Source organism: Mauremys reevesii, linkage group 3 (assembly GCF_016161935.1).
Source record: "Mauremys reevesii isolate NIE-2019 linkage group 3, ASM1616193v1, whole genome shotgun sequence".
Lineage (NCBI taxonomy): Eukaryota > Metazoa > Chordata > Testudines > Geoemydidae > Mauremys > Mauremys reevesii.
This window is the reverse complement of record NC_052625.1, coordinates 137834115-137850127: the sequence shown is the minus strand read 5'-3', so window position 1 is coordinate 137850127 and position 16013 is coordinate 137834115.

Genomic DNA, 16013 nt, shown 5'->3' with positions numbered 1-16013 from the left:
TCCATGAATTTATCTAGCTCTTTTTTTAACTCTGTTTATAGTCTTGGCCTTCACAACATCCTTTGGCAAAGAGTTCCACAGGTTGACTGAGTGTTGTGTGAAGAAATACTTCCTTTTGTTTGTTTTAAATCTGCTGCCTATTAATTTCATTTGGTGACCCCTAGACCTTGTGTTATGAGAAGGAGTAAATAACACTTCCTTATTTACTTTCTCCACACCAGTCATGATTTTATAGACTTCTATCAGATCCCCTCTTAGTTGTCTCTTTTCCAAGCTGAAAAGTCCCAGTTTTATTAATCTCTCGTCATATGGAAGCTGTTCAATATCCCTAATCATTTTTGTTGCCCGTGGGGGGACACCACTATTTACTTCTCTCCATTCAGAAAACTGACCATTTATTCCTACCTCTTGCTTCCTGTCTTTTAACCAGTTACTGATCCATAAGAGGACCTTCCCTCTTATTCCTTTTATTGCTTACTTTGCTTAAGAGCCTTTGGTGAGCGACCTTGTCAAAGGCTTTCTGAAAATCTAAGTACACTATATCCACTGGATCCCCCTTGTCCACATGCTTGTTGACCCCCTGAAAGAATTCTAGTAGATTTGTAAGGCATGATTTCCCTTTACAAAAAACATGTTGACTCTTCCCCAACAAATCATGCTCATCTATGTGTCTGATAATTCTGTTCTTAACTATAGTTTCAACCAGTTTGCCCAGTACTGAAGTTGGGCTTATTGGCCTACTAACTTAGAAACTGTACTAACTTAGAAACAGCCATTGAAGATTTGTGGGGAGGGAAGGAAAAACTTGTGGATAATGGACTAAGCCTAGGATCTTGTGCATCTATAACAGAAATCATTTTGAAATATACAGTATGTCTGAGTTCAGTACTGCCACAGTTGTATCTATACCCTGGGAGAAGAAGAGTTAGCACTATGCAGTCACCCAACCTCATCCCATTTCATAAGTGCAGAGTTGTAAACCATATCCACTCATGTGGCACTCTGTTTCCCCCCTAGTGATAGCTGGGCCACACAGACAGCTTGATAAGCCTGCTACAGCCATACCTAATAGACCTGTGTCTTTCAGCTCAGGCAGTAGAAACTTAGGCTTTAATATTTGAAGGGTCCCAGGTTCAATTCCCACTGCCAAACAACCCACTTGGGGTGCCATGCTATGGAATCGTTGATTCTTTCCCCCCTGCCAGGATTTGGAAGATGGCCTCAAGAAAGCACTGTGAGATGATGGATCACAGTGGGCCTCCCCATGATAACTGTCTGGGCTGAGGGAGAAAGATCAATGTGCAAAATCATCCCAACCCTTCCCAATATACCACTTTTATTTGGCATAGGAGAAATGACAGTTCAGGAGCCTGCACCTGTCAGCAGAAATTGTTGCAGCCCTAGGTTGCTCACAGCTCTAGCATTAGGAAGGAGAAGAGAGAGGCAAGATGCATGGAGGGTTGCCCAGGGATTGAATGAGGAGTTAATCTGCCTGACTTCTTTATTCTACACCTAGCTCCTATAGAGTGCTGGGTCTCCTTCCATTCAGAGTACAACCATCTTGAAGAGCCTGGTTACATGGTTAAAGAGCCCCAGATTTGACTATAGCACTGGGCAAGATGCAGCACACTCGGCTGTTACACCTAGAGTAACAAAACCTTTGAAGCTGCTTCATGTTTGCCTTTTCCTGTGGCCAGAATCCCAAAGGAGGGACACTTTTTTGATGAGTGTATAGAAGAGAAGCTTAAATTGTGTACAAATTACAGGTTAATAGCTGTATATTCTGAGTTTAAATCTTGTCATTCTCTCCCTTTGTGGTCTTGAGCTAATCTAGCCTCTGCTTTGGTTCCCCATTGGTAATATGGGGAAAATACTTATTTGCTGCTGTATTTGGACTAAAGTGCCAAAAAGAGAAACTAGAAAAACAATCTTGACTTATTAAAAACGTTTATTAAGTGATGCAGTGCTCTGAGAGCAAGAAATTCCAATTTAGCCCATTTCCCCCAGAATTTCACCACACAAGCTCCAGCAAGGATATCAAGGTACATGTATTACCATATCAGAGCCAATCCTAGTTGGCTGATGAGTGACCTGAGGTCAAGAGCATTTCTCAAAGGCAACCACCGTAGCTTCATGCGGCCACCAGGGGCTTTTTGTGGGGCCACAGTCTCCTGGGCGGAGATTGGAGGAGGGGGGCAAAACAGTGTAAACAAGCATACAAATCTCACTTTTCACAGAAACAGACTTACTATCTAGCAAGTGTAAAAAAACAAAATGCAAAAGAAACAACAACAACAAAAAGACAAGAACATGCAAAACACATTATTTGTTTCTATTCTGTTTAGGTCCAGTAAAGTGAAGACCTGAACAGAATAGAAACAAATAGGCCGAGTATCTCCCACGCTACAAGAAGGATGTGGAAAAATTGGAAAGAGTCCAGTGGAGGGCAACAAAAATGATTAGGGGGCTAGAGCACATAATTTATGAGGAGAGGCTGAGGGAACCAGGATTATTTAGCGTGCAGAAGAGAAGAATGGGGGGGGGGGATTTGATAGCTGCTTTCAATTATCTGAAAGGGGTTCCAAAGAGGATGGATCTAGACTGTTCTCAGTGGTACAAGATGACAGAACAAGGAGTAATGGTCTCAAGTTGCAGTGGAGAAGGTTTAGGTTGGATATTAGGAAAAACTTTTTCACTAGGAGGGTGGTGAAGCACTGGAATGGGTTACCTAGGGAGGTGGTGGAATCTCCTCCCTTAGAGGTTTTTAAGGCCCGGCTTGACAAAGCCCTGGCTGGGATGATTTAGTTGGGGATTGGTCCTGCTTTGAGCAGGGGGTTGGACTAGATGACCTCCTGAGGTCCCTTCCAACCCGGACAGTCTATGATTCTATGATAAAGAATAGACCACTGTACATTATTTTTATTATTGAGTCTGCAATAAAACCCTATATAAATAAATTACAATGATTTGGACATGTATATGTGCATATTTATTTGTTTTTCCTAAAGTTAATTAAGTATTTTAGGAAAAATTGTTAGAACGTCCACCAGCAAGGGTTGGTGGTCACACTCTGAGGCCACCAAAAACTTTCTTGTGAGACCCTAGCTGATCTACTGTGACATGGATCTGGAGTATAGGAAATTACACAATATGTGAGGGTGACGTTACTCAAATGTGACACAGAGTATTTACCACTTCCGTTGGCTACTGCTACATTTCTCATTGCTGTCTTTTCCAAACTAACCTTTTTTATTGACATTGCATATCTACCAGCACAAGTACTGTCATAGGACTGTGTGAACCCTCCAGGGTTTTGTTTCTGTAACCTGACGGTTTTGGTTTGTAGGGATTAGGAATAAAACCACTCCTGCCAATTTGCTTGGAGATGTGATATCTCTGTAACAGAAAGCTTGCATGAATTGATGAAAGAAAGAGGATTATATGTCCTGATATATGTAACGAATATATGTGGTGCACAGAAGGTATATGTAAAAGCAGCAAAGAGTCCTGTGGCACCTTATAGACTAACAGACGTATTGGAGCATGAGCTTTCGTGGGTGAATACCCACTTCGTCGGATGCATGCATGCATGTATTCACCCACGAAAGCTCATGTTCCAATACGTCTGTTAGTCTATTAGGTGCCACAGGACTCTTTGCTGCTTTTACAGATCCAGACTAACGTGGCTACCCCTCTGATAGAAGATATATGGTTAGTATGTAAATCACGCCTATTTGAGATCTGGGACTCTCCCTAGTCCTTCAGCTCCAAAAAACTCTTTAGCTGGTGGAGAATGTTCTACAACTGCAAGCAGCAGCAGTTCCTTTATTCTGTCTATAGACTAGCCTTTAGAGGGCAATATAGCACCTTCATACACATACCCATAAATTCAACACATTATAGTACACCTGCAGAGCTGGAAGATATTAGAAGCAGTTACATTATTGGCAATGTAGCTGAGTAATCTCCTCAAATTATATATGGTGTATGATTTCTCCTTGTACTATACTAGCAGATGTCACTTTTATTACTCACTGTTCACATGTCCAGAAGACATAGAAGACAGTGGGGACTAAGTGAAATTAATCCTATACAAAGAATTCCAAAGAGTATGACCCACATTTTCAAACGTAGCTCCTAATGTTAGGTACCTAAATTCATAGTAAGTTTCCTGATTTTCAGAGTTGCTGAGCTTTGATGGCTGCACTTAGAATCAATAAGTTGTAGGGACTCGGTCTCCCCTCTGGAAATCAGGCCACTCATTTAAGTACCTAGGTATAAAGTTAGCCATCTAACATCAGGTACCTAAATACTGTTTTACTGCAAAATACCTCATACTTCACAGAAAGGGTCTAAACATTTGTGCACAGAAATCTGAAAAAGCCATATAGTCTTTCTGCCTGATTTTAGAAGACTGATTTCCAACATTCTTTACATTAATCATACATTTTAAGTAGTGTGCTTTTTCTAATCTATGGACAACAAATCATTTCAGATTATTTCATCTTCACAGATGGGAGTTTCATCAGCCAAGATTACCATTATGTATGCTTTTTTCTCTCTCCTCCACCCCCTACTGGTTCACTCTATATCCTGTAATCTCAACCAAATTGATTTTGTTATGGGAATTTTGACCCTGTGACATATGGTACAAAAACCTTCACATTTTTCATACTAAAAAATTAGCAACTGAGCTAAGCTATGATAAACATCAATTAGCAGATAAGCTGAGGCCTTAAAAGAGAGAGAGCTCCACATCTGTTGTCACATTCTCATCGTGTGAATATGCTGTTTAATATCCAATATCACATGCTGTATGCCTCCCCCTAAACGCACATGTATATGTTGGTGCACACTCACACGAGTGCACATACACACAGATATATTTGTGTGGCATCTTAGGTCAAATTTTGCTCTGCATAATACTGTCAGCCCAAGAGAATGACCCTTGATTTACACCAGCGTGGAATCTGGCCCTCATAGTTTAGCATTCTATATAGCACTCTAAATCCCATCATTTGAAATCAAAATTTCAAAATCAAAACTGTGGCCAATGTCCTTTTCTTATGTAGTCAGTTTATGACAACTAGAATTAAGCAAACAAAATGATTTTCCAAGTGTTCAAATCACTACACAAACTTTCAGCCTGACTAATTTCAAGCAACACTTCAAAAAAACAAAAGTATTTATATTTAAAAGCCATGAATGCACTTCAGTGAATTATTCCCTATCCCATTTATTTTCCATGCTTTAGAGGTCATTTTAACCCACTTCCTTACCATAGTGATGGTTAATGAATGATGTTTTGCTTTCACAGAGCAAGGTTCTGCAATCCAGCTTTGAAAGGTAGGCTGAGAAACCGATGACTGTAGTAACTCGGGTTTTCAGAGTAGGGGTCTGTTAATTTCACATACAGTTTAAATAAAGGGGCTTCACACAGCAGTCCCACTTAAGTAAAACTCCCATTGAAATCCTTGCAAGTTTTGGAACTGGAAGGAGTTAACCAAGATGAGCTAATCTCTGATGTAATGCCATTACATCTTTAATTTAACACAAATTACTTTATTTGACCAAACATGCTTGTTTAGTTGGCAGCGCCAACACTGCAACTTGTTTGGCAGGAATCTGAGTGTGGAGACTGTAGAATAGTGAGTAGGAAAAAAAAATGAAGATGGCAGGGAGAGAAAAGGTTTCATTTCAGACTCTGCAGCTCCAGAATCCACATGCTACAGAACTACAGCCAATCATTCCATATTCAAGATTGTTGCATTATATCCCAAGCCAGGGATAGTCATACAAAGTTCGGCTTTCTTGCCCAGCACTGTAACGCCTTTCATGCCTTGGGCACAAAAACTATGGCCTTGCACATGTACTTGAATAGACGTCTTCATGAGCTGCTCAAAAGGAGACAATGAATAATACCATTCATATAGCTCTTTCCATATACTAGAATATACACAATGACAAGAGAAATTCAAGAGAAAACCCAGAATAAGAAAATTGACTGAGGACGGGCTTCAGTGAAGGCATGACTATTAGCCAGCGTGGGAGAAAAAGACCTTGAGTGTCATTTAATTTTGTAGTTATAGAAACTAGAGGTGGGTCACAAAATTTTGATCCAGATCTGGATTTCAGACACCCCAAAGTCTCTGATCTTATACTTAGGTTTTAAGTACTTCAGGGAAGAGGCTGTCTTTTTGTTTTATGTTTGTACACAATCTAGCACCGAGGGACTTTCACCAATGACTGGGGCTCCTAGTAAGTAATTGGTGGTATCAGTCAGGATCTCTCAGTGATATTCCATCAGCTGGGTTTTTTTCTTATGTATGTGGAAAAAAAAATTAACCAGGACGTTCAGTGTTCAGTAACTTCGGTGTTTTCTAAACAGCTTTACTGCACTGCTGTAACTGCTTTAAATTCAAGTCACTGTCGTGAGAGATTTAGTAATTTAATATTTTAAAATTAAAGTGGCACTTTAAATTAAAGGAGCACAAATACTATTTAAATGTGGTAAATACTGATCACATAGTTACAGGGTAATTAATTTTCATATGGTAGCTGGGTGATTACAAGACCAATATATGACTTTTCTGGCTTCTAAACAGTGCTGAAGCTTACTTGGTGTTTACAGGTAAAATCACTAAGTCACCATAGGCCAGTGGTTCCCAAACTGGGGTTCGTGAACCCTTGGGGTTTGTGAAATGTTACAGGGGGTTCTCAGGGAAAAAAATCCCTAATGGCAGACAGAGCTGTCCCTAGGGACCTTGACCCTGGGCACCATGGGGCCAGCAGCCCAGAGCCCCTGGACTTCCAAGACCTAAACAGATCAAAGCAAGCATATCTATCACACTGAGGAGATTTAAACTTCAAGACTCCTTATAAGAAATGGAAAGGGAGGAGGATATTTTTTGCTGTTTTTTAAATTAAATAGACAGCTAGTATAGTTTTTAAAATTATGAAGAAGAACAAGTTTAAGCTTTGTTGTAATGTGCATTGTTTGCCTGGACTGCTCAAGACCTGAATGCTTGTGTAGGAGGAACTCTTTAAGTTGGCTTCTTAAATACCTTCATGCTGGTTTCACATCTTATACTCCTTGATGAAACATAGCAGCCTTGTCTTATAACAGTCTTATTCAAAGTGATACAAGCTACGAAAGTGAGATCTTGGAAGAGTATTGCCGTTTTCATAATGTAATAAAAACACTGTAATGATAAATAATAATAAATAGTGTGTAATAAGCATGTCATCAAAACACATTTTATATTTCCAAGATCACTGCTTTTATAATTTATACTCAGGTAAAGGAGAAAATCCCTGGAAATGTTCATTTTTAGGAGGGGGTTCACGAGATTTGACATTTTAGTGAAAGGGGTTCACAGGTTGTTAAAGTTTAGGAATCACTGTCATAGGCCAAACCCTGTCCCTTTCTCTTCAGACTCCTGACACATCAGAACAGCTGCAGTTCCACTGTACAGGAAAGTGAAGGGCAGAACTGAGCAACACCACTCGGGGGTTCCACACCTTATGGGTACTATATAGTTCTATTCCATTTGGATTCCCTGAACCCCAGTGCACAAGGGGGAATTTGAGCAAAGTCAGTGGCAATACAGGGATGTAGTTTCCTGGCAGCCCCAAGACTTGAAGGCCACTCATGATTCATACAAAGATATGGGTGATGAAGTCAAAGAAATGGCATCCAAGTCTTGTCAGGCAGCAGACTCAGGGCCCAAGACAATTTAGATCCACACACCTATGCCTGGAGAAGACACAGGTGCAGGAAGAGCAGCAATTGGAGATTTGGCTGGAGTTGAATCTTCCCCTCTCTGTTCCCTCTTGTATGCAAATTTAGCAGGCTACCATGTTATGCATTATAGCACTTACACACTACAGTGCATGATCTAACTGAAGTAATGACATAATTAAACAGTACAGAGTACTTGCATCCTGTAGCTTGAAGAGTTTCTAAATTGCTTAATTATTGTTTATTGTTCTGATCTAATTTCAATAGAATCTGTATTTGGGGCAAAGTACTGCCTGGAACTTAATTTTGATTTGCCTGTTTGAGTATCTCCTTTGGCTCGGGATGGATAATTTAGGCTTTTGTCTATTACCTCTGAGTATTAGTGCTACATTTTGGAAAGGCTGCTTAAGCTCTGCAAAAAACAAACAAACAAACAAAACCCCCTAGACTGTGGGAAAGAGTAATAGCCAGGGGCGGTTCTAGGGATTTTGCCGCCCCAAGTACGGCAGACAGGCTACTGCCGGCAGTTTGCCTGCGGAGAGTCTGCTGGTCCCGCGGCTTCGGCGTGCCTGCGGGAGGTCCTCTGAAGCCGCGGGACCAGCAGACCCTCCACAGGAAAGCTGTGGAAGGTAGCCTGCCTGCCACTCTCGCGACGCCAGCAGAGCGCCCTCCGTGGCTTGCCACCCCAAGCACGTGCTTGGCATGCTGGGGCCTGGAGCCTCCCCTGGTAATAGCTCCTCTTCTGTTCACATCAATATGAAAAGCAAAACCTTTTATCATAACAAAGGAACAAGATGTGGGGAGTAAAGTTCCATCTTTCCAGATCAAAGTTTTGACAATCTCTAGAATATCTTTTCTGGTGGAAGTATAAGCCAAGGGATATGATTTCTAGCAAGATGTGCAAGAGATAAATGATTCCTGCCAGAGTGTGAATCATAAATCATCCTCAAGGCAAATCATTGTAACTTGTCTGTGACTGCAATTTCAACATCACAAACCGTACATCATTCTAAAACAAACAGAAGCTTGTTATGCCCTTGCTAATAGCATACTAGTACTAGATTATTCCTCAGACAATGAATTTTAAGCCTTTCCAAACTCAAAGCATCAGATTTCTACAAATCCTTGTTGTTATGTTTCCCTGGTTAAAGCCAAAAGTGTTTTAAAATGTTAATATATGCACTGGAAATCAGATGTGATTCACCATCTGTCACAGAAGGTCATTTGCTACTTTGGGATCCATTGTAAAATTAATAGGTTACACATCAGTATAGGTGAGCCAGTTCCTATAATAATCGAACTGGCTGAAATATTTGCCCTAGCTCTGCGTCAAACTCATAAATGTTGGACTGGTATAGATAAATTAGAAAAGATGGAAAAGGTCAGTTAGCCACTGTCTGCAATACCACACCCCTGTATGGGTTGTTATCTTTAGGGATTGACCTCTGGATCTAAAAACATGACCTCTGCAGCTTGAGCTAAAGAAACCAGGTTCCATAGTTTAAATATTGCAGTCTATAGCAAGTATATTCATAAAACTCTATAGGTGAATTAGCCACCAGAGGGAGACAGAGTCACATTGTGTAAGCATGGGTTATGCACTTCCTCTAGCCCAGGAAGCTTAACTGAGCTTTAGGGTACGTCTACACTACGGGATTATACCGATTTTACAGAAACCGTTTTTTTTAAACAGATTGTATAAAGTCGAGTGCACGTGGCCACACTAAGCACAGTAATTCGGCGGTGTGCGTCCATGTACCGAGGCTAGCGTCGATTTCCGGAGCATTGCACTATAGGTAGCTATCCCATAGCTATCCCATAGTTCCCGCAGTGTCCCCCGCCCCTTGGAATTCTAGGTTGAGATCCCAGTGCCTGATGGGGCAAAAAACATTGTCGTGGGTACAGCCTCACCACTCCCTCTGTGAAAGCAGCAGCAGCCAACCATTTTGCGCCATTTTTCCTGGGTGAACTGTGCAAACGCCATAGCACACCAAGCATGGACCCTGCTCAGCTCAAGACAGCAATCATGGACGTTGTAAACACCTCACACATTCTCGTGCAGTCTATGCTGAACCAGGACCTGCAAACCAGGCGAGGAGGAGGCGGATATGGCAGCGCGGCGATGACAGTGATGAGGACGTGGACACAGAATTCTCTCAAACCGTGGGCCCCTGCGCTCTGGAGATCCTGATGGTAATGGGGCAGGTTCTAGCCATTGAATGCCGATTTTGGGCGCGGGAAACAAGCACAGACTGGTGGGACCACATAGTTTTGCAGGTTTGGGACGATTCCCAGTGGCTGCGAAACTTTTGCATGCGTAAGGGCACTTTCATGGAACTTTGTGACTTGCTTTCCCCTGCCCTGAAATGCCAGAATACCAAGATGAGATCAGCCCTCACAGTTGAGAAGCGAGTGGCAATAGCCCTCTGGAAGCTTGCAATGCCAGACAGCTACCGGTCAGTTGGGAATCAATTTGGAGTGGGCAAATCTACTGTGGGGGCTGCTGTGATGCAAGTAGCCAAAGCAATGATTGAGCTGCTGCTACGAAAGGTAGTGACTCTGGGAAATGTGCAGGTCATAGTGGATGGCTTTGCTGCAATGGGATTCCCTAACTGTGGTGGGGCGATAGATAGAACCCATATCCCTATTTTGGCACCGGAGCACCAGGGCACCCAGTACGTAAACTGCAAGGGGTACTTTTCAATGGTGCTGCAAGCACTGGTGGATCACAAGGGGCGTTTCACCAACATCCATGTGGGATGGCCGGGAAGGGTTCATGACGATCGCGTCTTCAGGAACAGTACCCTGTTTAAACGGCTGCAGCAAGGGAATTACTTCCCAGACCAGAAAATAACAGTTGGGGATGTTGAAATGCCTGTCGTTATCCTGGGGGACCCAGCCTACCCCTTGATGCCATGGCTCATGAAGCCATACACAGGCAGCCTGGACAGTAGTCAGGAGCTGTTCAACTACAGGCTGAGCAAGTGCAGAATGGTGGTAGAATGTGCATTTGGCCGTTTAAAGGCGCGCTGGCACACATTACTGACTCGCTCAGACCTCAGCCAAACCAATGTCCCCATTGTTATTGCTGCTTGCTATGTGCTCCACAATCTCTGTGAGAGTAAGGGGGAGACCTTTATGGTGGGGTGGGAGGCTGAGGCAAATCACCTGGCCACTGATTACGCGCAGCCAGACACCAGGGCGATTAGAAGAGCACACCAGGAAGCGGTGCGCATCAGAGAAGCTTTGAAAACGAGTTTCATCACTGGCCAGGGTAGGGTGTGACTGCTGTGTTTGTTTCGCCTTGATGAACCCCTCCCCTTGATTTACTCATTCCCTGTAAGCAACCCACCCTCCCCCCTTCGATTACAGCTTGCTTAAGGAAATAAAGTCACTATCGTTTAAAAATCATGTATTCTTTATTAATTCATTATAAAAAGAGGGAGAGAACTGACAAGGTAGCCCGGGTGTGGTTTGGGAGGAAGATAGGAGGGAAGAAAAAGGCCACTAAAAAAATTTCACAATAATGACAGCCTTTTGGTTGGGCTGTCCAAAGGGGAGAAATGGGCGGGTGCACGGAGCCTCCCCCCACGCGTTCTTACACGTCTGGGTGAGGAGGATGTGGAACATGGTGAGGGGTGAGGGTGGTTATACAGGGGCTGCAGCGGCACTCTGTGATCCTGCTGCCGTTCCTGAAGCTCCACCAGACGCCGGAGCATGTCAGTTTGATCACGCAGCAGCCCCAGCGTTGCATCATGCCTCCTCTGATCTTCCTGCCGCCACCTCTCATCTCGAGCGTCCCTCCTGTCCTCACGTTCACTGGCATCTTTCCTGTAATTTGATACCACATCCTTCCACTCATTCAGATGAGCTCTTTCATTGCGGGTCACTTCCATGATTTCCGAGAACATTTAGTCTTGTGTCTTTTTTTCCCCACCGCCTTATCTGAGATAGCCTTTGCGATGGAGTAGGGAGGCTTGAAAAATTTGCAGCTGCATGAGGGAGGGAAAAAAGGGAGAGAAGTATTTTAAAAGATACATTTTACAGAACAATGCTTACACTCTTTCACGGTGAACAACACTATTCACCTTACATAGCACATGTGATTTCACTACAAGGTCGCATTTTACATCTTAATATTGAGTGTCTGCGGCTCTGGTATTAGAGATCTCACAGACGCAGGTCCGGGCAGCAGAATTCGGCTTGCATGCAGTCATGGTAAGCCATTGTCTTTCGGCTTCTGCAGCCTTCATATATCTAGTGCCCTCCTTTACCAAATAGCAAGCAAAGCCTGTTCAGTGCTGCTTCTTTCCTGTTAACATGCAGCAGCAGAAACCACCACCCCAATCCAATTCTCTGGGATGATCGCTTTACCCCTCTCCCCACCGCGTGGCTGGTATCATGGAAGATCACTGCTAAACACCCCCCTCCCCTCCTCCCCCCCACCGCGTGGCTGGTAGCAGGGAAGATCCCTGCTAGCCAAACGCGAAAAAGCTCAGCGCCAATCATCCCCCCCGCCCACTTCCCCTGCTTGGCTACCTGCAAGGAAGGATTTCTTTTAAGCAACAGGCAAACAGCCCAGTAGGAATGCCCATCTCTGTCCCCTTAGATTCCTGAATTTCAACCAGGTTACCATGAATGATATCACTCTCCTGAGGATAACACAGCGAGATAAAGAGCGGATGTTGCTTGAATGCCAGCAAACACCGGGACCATACGCAGCTAGGCTTTGTCATGCAATGATACCAGATTACTTGCTACATGCATGGTGTGGTCAAGTGTCCTGCCATGGAGGACGGAATAAGGCTGCCCTGCCCAGAAACCTTCTGCAAAGGCTTTTGGAGTACCTCCAGGAGAGCTTCATGGAGATGTCCCTGGAGGATTTCCGCTCCATCCCCAGACATGTTAACAGACTTTTCCAATAACTCTACTGGCCGCGAATGCATTCCAAGTCCTCAGGGCAAATTAATCATTAAAAGACACTTGCTTTTAAACCATGTCTTATATTTACAAGGTACATTCACCAGAGGTCCCTTCCATGGCTTCATTGTCTGGGATAGTTGCTTGGGAGGGCTGGGAGGGTAATTCCGTCAGGGTGAGAAAAAGCTCCTGGCTGTTGGGGAGAACGGAGTGCTGTGTGCTCTCTGCAAGCTTGTCCTCCTCACCTTCTTCATCGTCATCTTCCCCGTCCGCATAATCCTCAGCCATGGTTGAGATTACCATCCCCACCTCGGAATCCACAGACAGGGGTGAGGTAGTGGTGGCGAACCCCCCTAGAATTGCATGCAGCTCAGCGTAGAAGCGGCATGTTTTCGGCCCTGCCCCAGACCTTCTGTTTGCTTCTTTGGTTTTCTGGTAGGCTTGTCTGAGCTCTTTAACTTTCACACGGCACTGTACTGAGTCCCTCCCTGGTGTGGCCTCTCTGCATCATGGCCTTGGAAATTTTTTCAAATGTTTTTTCATTTCAACTTTTGGAATAGAGTTCTGTTAGCATGGAATCCTCTCCCCATACAGCAATCAGATCCAGTACCTCCCGTGCAGTCCATGCTGGAGCTCTTTTTCGATTCTTAGGAGACTGCATTGTTACCTGTGCTGATGAGCGCTCCACGCTGGCCAAACAGGAAATGAAATTCAAAAGTTCGCGGGGCTTTTCCTGTCTACCTGCCCAGTGCATCCGAGTTCAGATGGCTTTCCAGAGCGGTCACAATGGTGCACTGTGGGATAGCTCCCGGAGACCAATACCGTCGATTTGCGGCCACACTAACCCTAATCCAACATGGCAATACCGATTTGAGCGCTACTCCCCTCATCGGGGAGGAGTACAGATATCAGTATTAAGAGCCCTTTATATCGATATAAAGGGCTTCATTGTGTGGACGGTTGCAGCGTAAAATTGGTTTAACGCTGCTAAATTCGGTATAAACACATAGTATAGACCAGGCCTCTGATGCTCATCACAGTGTCGCAACCTGATACGCAATTATGGCTCTGTATGGCCAATTGTCGGTCCACGGCCATCTTGTCCTGTTAAAAGGACAAGGCAGCCTCCATCTTGGACCAGGTTCTTGTTGCATAGGAAAGGGCAGAGACCTAATCCTGCCCAGCAACACTAAAGTGCTGTGTGTACTTTCCTGTTTTTTTTCTGTTGGGCCGTCTAAAGGTCAGGCTAGTGCAGTGTGCAAAGACCTGATTCTGCCCAGCAACTCCGTAGTATGCATTTTCCCGCTCTTTTTGGGCCCGGTCGTCTGGAGGTCAGGCTAGTTCTGCCCAGCAACTCCAGAGTACTGTATACAGAGACCTAATTCTGCCCAGATACCCCAGTGTGCCCTGTGCAAATCCTGCCGGCGTGGGGGGCAACAGCTCGAAGCCTGGAGGGAGGGGGAACCAGGGACCAATCAGATGTTGACACGAGTGAGTGAGACCCTTTCTATAAAACTAGGTTTCCCCCCAAAATCTTTGTGGAGTGTCTGCGTGTCAGCTGAAGGGCCTGATCAACCTTTTGGCCTGGGTCTTCTCCCGGTATAGCTAGCTCATGTTTGTGTGGAGCATCCGCGTGTTAGCTGAAGGACCTGATCACCCTTTCAGCCAGGGTCTCCTCCCGGTAAAGCGCGCTCGTGTCGTATCGTTTGGATTCGTTGTCGTTTGGACCCGATCCCTGTCAGCTCGTCATGCTTCTGGTGTCTGTTCTGCTGGTCAGCTGTGCCTGGAGTGCGGTATTTGTTTTTTGATATCTGACAGTTAGCCTCTTATTTTTTCCCCTCCCTAACTTGGTACCAAGTATCTACTCAGGATATCAGGATTGTATTAATGAGCTCAGAATTGCACAATTGCTTAGCTAGCTTGTATAGTTGTTCCAGTTGTTAGTAAATTGTTAATTGCAAACTGTTTTATGTGTGTGAATCAGTGCTCTGTCTTTGTCCGGAGTGCATGAATCTGGGAGCTATCTCCACCTGGAGATTAGCAGACCAAGGGGTTCCCGTCCCCGCGGTCTGAGTGAGTGGAATCTGCCCAGCTGCAGCCGCACCACACTCTGGGTTACCCTTAGTGTGAAAGCAAGGGTGGCTGAGGCAGTGGCCCATGGGTCTCTGTTCTGTGTTGCACCGGGTACCGCCCTGACGAACCCGATTCCTATCTTGTAAGATTGGTGTGTCTGCCTATTTGGTGTGGTGTGGTGAGCAGTATAAAGTGTATTATTACTGTGTTTTGGGGTGTGTTTGTAATTTAAAATAATAATAATAGGAGATATACCAATCTCCTAGAATGGACCTTGAAGGGTCATCTAGTCCAGCTCCCTGCCTTCACTAGCAGGACCAATTTTTGCCCCAGATCCTTAAGTGGTCTCCTCAAGGATTGAACTCACAACCCTGGGTTTAGCAGGCCAATGCTCAAACCACTGAGCTATCCCTCCCCCCTTTTTGATACCATCCCAGCCAAAGTTGCCTGCTCCCCTGGCCCAAGTTGTAATCATCCCCCAAATAAACGCAGCCACTTGGCTTTGCACCTTATTCTGGTCCTGCCTGTTTTGCCTCACCCAATACAAAGCTTATCGAACCCGAATCAGTTTCGGACAGACAGCTTAAATCCCCATACAGGCCACCACTATTTGTAATGTGACACCACTGGATAGGTCATTGGCAAGGACCTCTGGATCTAAAACCATGAGCCTCTGCTGTCATAGCTGGTAGGTCAGAACTAGTAGCAGACTCATATAATTCTGTGTATTGGAGTGGGACAGAAAACCACACTGTGTGATTGACATGTCCACCCCCCTGCTATTGCAGGACTATTCCCTACAGAGTTACTAAGTAGTCTTGTTCCCCTCTCTTGGTTTCTAACAGGCTGACCTGTTGGTGATATTCACATTGAGGAAAACAGTATTTTATTTTATTTATTTATTTTTTAAAGCAAGCCTAGCATTCTCTGCTGGGTACAAGTTGAGTCAGAAGCTTTATTAATACCTCTGAAACGTCAGACCTTCTTGAGCACTGCTGAGATTTGAATACTGCAGTTAATCTGAACCCAACAGACCCTAGATATATTGAATAGAGCTGGGTGGAGAAAAGTAATTCCATGTCATAGAGAATTTCAATATTTCAAAAATCTGGTTTTGTTCCAAATAAGAACAAAAATATTTTTTTTTGAAATTATCTGCCAAAGGGAATAGAGCCCTGACCCAAACACAGTCTGCATGGCAGGGCTGTCCTGAGCTGTGGCCCCCTAGAAGCCTTGGGGTCCCAAGCAGGGCCAATTAGTCAGTCTGACTAGGAGTTGG